General features: G+C 46.3%; 1 long non-coding RNA gene across 1 annotated transcript; it reads left to right on the top strand.

The window, feature by feature from the left end:
* The first annotated feature begins 1,214 nt into the window (after nt 1-1,214).
* LOC150066346 (uncharacterized) lies at nt 1,215-5,647 on the top strand. Its single transcript, XR_016532945.1, has 3 exons — nt 1,215-2,154; nt 4,237-4,487; nt 5,528-5,647. It is a non-coding gene; the product is annotated as an uncharacterized LOC150066346 (long non-coding RNA).
* The last annotated feature ends 246 nt before the right edge of the window (nt 5,648-5,893 follow it).

Raw genomic sequence — 5,893 nt, 5'->3', positions numbered from 1 at the left:
AAACATGCTCTATCAAGCAAAATGGCTACAACTCAGATTATCCTTCAGGAATGAACTCCACTAGCCCAGCAGAATGTTCCCAGTTGGTAGTCACCCAGAGACCTCGGTGCTCTCATTTCCCACATGGCAGGCAGTGACCTTGATTTATAAGCTCTGGTTTCAGGCCAGCCTGGAGAAAAAGCTGGTGAGACCCCATCTCAGTAAGCACACTGGGCTTGAGTTTGCTGATGCCATTCCAGGTGCTCTGGAAGGAAAGATAGAAGTATTCACTGTTGTAGGGCATCCCACACAGAAGATAAGACCCGATCTAAAACAATGAAGCTAAACTGGTCACAGGTATGGGTCCACCAGTTAAGTGCTTTCCTGTCCACATATAATGAATACCTAGGAGTAATTCAGTGACACATTTAATGCAAAAATACTTGTTCTTATTTACTAATACACCAGCTACCCTGCAATAAAACACAATTTCAATTATTTTTTTCAATAGATAATGCTTGAAAATATTTTTTCTTTTCTAGGGAATGTAAAACGTGTTTTATGCAGTATGGATTTACATTCTGGTACCTGGAGAAAAACTTTTGTTGCATACAAATTGGTATGCAATGCCCCCTGCTGGTGGATGAGTTACTTTACAACAAAGCCAACTTACCTGTATGATTTAAACCTCTGCTTTATTGCATCAGTGCCCCCTAAAGTGAATGACACCTGGATGGCCTCTGTGACATAATGGCTTTTGGTGTCTTCTGTTCAAAAAAGGCATAATCGGGATGATAATGTGATCAACAAAAGACCAGCTCTGTGTAGAACTTGAGGCTGTTCTAAAGCCTTGGCACTCCCAAGCTTCTCTGGGGGGCTAAGAAACAGTAACTAGGCCCTGAGTTCAAATCGGGATACACACACACACACACACACACACACACACACACACACACACACACAATTGAAATCTCCTTGGCAGTAAAAACGTGTTCCCCATCCCTGGATCCAAGTGAGGCCACTATGATTGTGCTTCTAAAAGAGAGCCAGAGCCATGCAGTGACCACGGCCTTTCCTTTTCACTCTTCTCCTGGTGGCAGGGTCTTCAGAGAAGGCAGCTGCCCACTACCGGGAGGCCGTCAGGCTTAGCCCAGGCCATCACGTGGCCATGGTGAATCTGGGCAGACTCTACAGGTCCCTGGCTGAAGAGTGCTATAAACGGTACCGTTGCTTTTCTATACTGTTTAACTTTCCCAGATACTTTTGCAATCTCACACTAACTTTTCAGTAAGTTGAAACACACAGGCTCTCAGAATAGGGACAATTATTGCCAATTTGAGCTACACCAATTCTTGTTTCCAAAGAGAACAATACAGTGGTGTAACTAGTGTCCTAAGAGTGACTTCTGTCTTCCTGCTGGTTAGACCAGGGGAGGAATCCATGTCTGTGGTAGTGAGTGCAGAGTGTTCTGGATTCCATTTCAGAAGTGAGGGGGGATGAGGACTAGATTGGCCTCAGAACACCAGCACGTTCATCTCCATTAAGGAGACTGTCCTGCTGTGGCTAGGACAGTCCAGCAGAGGGACAGCTGAGGTCGTTACGTTCTGGGCTGCTCACGACCAGCTTCTTATTAAACCTTGATCTGGACACAAAAAGACTAAAGAGGAAGCTAGCCACTTGTGCTCATGCCATTATCCTAGCTGCTCAGGAGGCTGAGATCGGAGGACTGAGGTTCAATGCCAGTCCAAGTAGGAAAGTCTTGGGGACTCTTATCTGCCAAAACCTGGAAGTGGAGGTGTGAATCAACTAGTAGAATGCCAGCCTCAAGTGAAAAAGCCAAGCAAGGACACAAAGCCCTGAGTTTACTTCCCAATACCAGCACCAAAAAAAAAAAAAAAGAGAAAGGAAAAGAAAAAGAAAAGAAAGCAAAAGTTGAAGCAGAGTCTCAAAGCCTAGAAGTCCTTCCTCAATCTGCTTCTGGAAATGTGCCTCTTAGAAAACAATGATGCTTTCTCTTTTCCCAAAAGCAGCGCCCTGCAGGTGGCACGCAAGGCTGAGGTCTTGTCTCCCCTGGGAGCTCTCTACTACAACAGGGGCCGGCTTGAGGATGCCCTGCACATTTACAGGGAAGCTGCAGCACTACATCCTTCGCAGAGGGAGCTGCGCCTGGCACTGGTGAGGGGCAGGAGAGGAGGGGCGCTGGGGATAGCCCCTTATGCACACACACGGGGCTGCAGGGACGGTGCCAGAGACAGCATCCCTTCTGTCCAAATTCCTGACTGGGTGCAGCCACCAGACACTACATCCATAGCACTTACGGCAGTTTCAGGACTCTCTTTGTCTCCATACCTCCCTCCTTTCGTTTGTCTCCTTCCTTCCCTCCTTCCTTCTTCCTTCCTTTCTTTCTTCCTTCTTCCTCTCTTCTTTCCATACTTCTTTTCTTCCTTTCTTTGTTGCCAGTGCTGGGAATTGAACTCAGGCTTAACACTCTAGTTTGACTTTTTGCTCAAGGCTGGTGTCCTACCAATTGAGCCATATCTCCAACCTGGCTTTTTGCTGGCTAACTGGATAGAGAGCCTCAAGGATCATTTCTGCCTAGAGTGTCTTCAAACCACAATCCTCAAATCTCAGCCTCTTCAGTCAGCTTCTTTTTTACTTACAGTGCTAGAGATTGAACTCTGGGCCTTGCACTTGTTAGGCAACTGCACTATCAGTGAGTTAAATCTTTGGCCCTAATTACTGTTATTGTGTATATCACCATATCTATGCAAGCATGTATACATGTACATGTTCACATGTGTGTATTTATTTTCTGGCCCATGTGAGAATTACATATAGGTATCATTTTCCCCTGAGGTCTAAATATGTTAGCATATAGCTCTGAAAAAGGAGAAAATTATGTAGCATACCTGCAGGGGTGTGTGAAAGTCAGAAAAAACAACTGAGCGCTGATCACTCATACCTATAATGCTAGATAATCAGGAGCTTATTTGAAGCTAACCCAGGCAGAAAAGTCCAAGAGATTCTTTTCTTCATTTAGCTAACATAAAGCTAGAAACACAGTTGTGTGTCAAGAGAGCAGCATTCTTTTATTTTTTTTTGTTTTTGCCTGTCCTGGGCTTGAACTCAGCGCCTGGGCTTGAACTCAGGGCCTGGGCACTGTCCTTGGACACTTTTTGCTCAAGGCTAGAGCTCTGCCAACTTGAGCCACAGAACCACTTCCAGTTTTTTCTATGTATATTGTACCAAGGAGTTAAACCCGGGTCTTGATGCATGCTAGGCAAGCAGAACACCATTCTTGAGTGGAAAAGTCATATAGGAGTGCGAGTCCATGAATATGAGCAACAGTATACACACACACACACACACACACACACACACACACACACAAATCAACTTTGATACCAATAATAATGTTATTTAAATTTTGAAATCTCAATTTTTTAGATGTATCCAAATTATACTAGCCTTTTGATTACAATATTGTGTTAAAATTATAAGAAAATAGCCAGGAATGGTGGTCCACAACTGTAATCCTAGCTACTCAGGAGGCTGAGATCTGAGGATCGAGGTTCAAAGCCAGCCTGGGCACTCAAGATAATGATATCCAGTTAACCACTAGAAAACCTGAAGTGGTGCTGTGGTTCAAGGGGTAGGGCGGTAGCTTTGAGCTAAAGAGCTCAGGGACAGTGCCCAGGCCCATAGTCCAAGCCCCACGACTGACCCCCAAAAAAAGGAAATTAGAGTTTTCTGCCACTTGAGCCATAGTGCTACTTCCAGCTTTTCTTATTGGAGATAAGTCTCTTGGACTTACTTTCTTGGGCTGGCTTTGAATTGTGATCTTCAGATCTCAGCCCCCTGCGTAGCTGGTATTACATACGTGAGCTACTCGTGCTCAGCTTTTGTCACTTTTTTTCTGAAGAGGCAAAAGGCATTTCTCTGGACTAATGCTGTCATTCCTGCCAGTCACAGGCCTTGATGTAGTTTCATGCCTATAATTGGACCTACCCAGGAGTCTGAGATCTAGAGGACTGAGGTTCCAGTGCCAACCCCTACAGGAGACACCTTGAGAGACTCCTCCAAAATAAGCAGCTGTTTTAGCCTGGCTGTAGGTGTGGTTCAAGCAGTAGAACACTAGCCTAGAAAGGAAAGGGAGCAGATGGGAGGCCCTAAGTTCAAGCCCTAGTACTAGAAAATTCAGCAAACAAGCAAGCAAAGGCATGCACCCTGAGACATGAGAGCCCCGTGATTTTGCAGGCACAGGTTCTGGCAGTGATGGAGCAGACAGAAGAAGCAGAGCAGATTGTGAGTCTCATGGTGGTGGAAGAGGCAGAGTGCCTCGAATGCTATCGCCTCCTGTCCGCCATTTACAGCAAGCAAGAACACCAGGACAAGGTACAGACCAAGCTGGGCCTGAGGAAGAGATGTGCATGTGTGTGGGTCTCCAGCTGAGTCCTGGTCAGAGGAGGGTGACTTCGTTAGTATTGGATCTTAGCAGCTTTGCACAGGTATCCCTGAACTCCTGAGCTCCTTTGAAATATGCTTAGCTCCTTCTTGGTCTTGCTATCACCGTTTTCTCAGGCTAACTCTGGAAAGTGTGGTATTGGTGGGCTATATCTTCTGCCTGGTACTACGTGGAGTCCTGTCACAATCCCTTAGGGCATATCCATTGACCACTGCCAGAATTTTCTCAGATAGCCAGTCCAGTGCTGGACTCATGCCTGCAATCCTAGGAACTCAGAAGAATCATGGCTCAAAGCCAGCCTGAGTACTAAGTCCACTGACATTTTTTTTTTGCCAGTGCTGGGCTTGGGCTCAGGGCCTGAGCCCTGTCCCTGGATTTTCTCAAGGCTAGGGCTCTACCACTTGAGCCACAGCACCACTTCTAGCTTTTTGCTACGTATGTGGTACCAAGGAACCGAACCCGGGTCTTCATGCATGCTAGGCAAGAACTCCACCACTAGGCCAAACTCCCGGCCCCTCCACTGACATTTTTTTTGGCCAGTTCTGGGGCTTGAACTCAGGGCCTGGCACTGTCCTTGAGCTTCTTTTCCTCAAGGCTAACACTCTACTACTTGAGCCACAGCATCACTGTCAATGTTTTCTGTTTATGTGATGCTGAGGAGTCAAACCCAGCGCTTCATGCAAGCTAGGCAAGCTCTCTACCACTAAGCCACATTTCCAGCCCCCCCTACTGACTCTCATTTCCAATTAACTAGCAAAATGCAAGACTGGAGACATAGCTTATATGGTTGAGCACCAGCCTTGAGAAAGAATCTTGGGAGAAGCTTTGGGGCTTAGGAGAAAACTAAGATCTGTTGGTGCTATGAGGGAAGTCTGCTCCACCAGAGGGCAGTGGGGACTGGCCCATGAATAGAACACATAGATTTTTGTCAGGGCCGTGAATGCTGCATGAGGAAATCAGAGGAGATGAAGAGTGTGGTTCACCCGGCTAATAGATGTGAAGAAACAGACTGAATCTCATCATCTCTGCTAGGCTTTTTTGATCAAGCTCCATTGATCAGTTCTCCCTATGCTACCTCTGCAGGCGCTCAGTGCAATCGACCACGCTCTGCAGCTGAAACCAAAGGACCCCAAAGTGCTGTCTGAACTGTTCTTCACCAAAGGAAACCAGCTGAGAGAGCAGAACCTTCTTGACAAAGCATATGAGATATGACTCTTAAAATGATGCCAGGACATTTGTTGATTCAGATTAAGAATTCATAGTCTTGTGTATGTGTGTGTGTGTGTGTGTGTGTGTGTGTGTGTGTGTGTGTGAGCACCAGTGCTGGGCCTTGCATTCTTGCTTGGCTCTTTTGCTCAAGGGTCGTGCTCTAACACCTTAGCCACAGGTCCACGTCCATCTTCTTCATGACTGGTTGGAGATAAGAGTCTCCCAGATTGGTTTATGTCG

Source organism: Megascapheus bottae, chromosome 2, assembly GCF_031878675.1.
Source record: "Megascapheus bottae isolate mThoBot1 chromosome 2, mThoBot2.hap1, whole genome shotgun sequence".
NCBI classification, from domain to species: Eukaryota; Metazoa; Chordata; class Mammalia; order Rodentia; family Geomyidae; genus Megascapheus; species Megascapheus bottae.
This window is presented reverse-complemented; position numbering and strand designations above follow the sequence as displayed.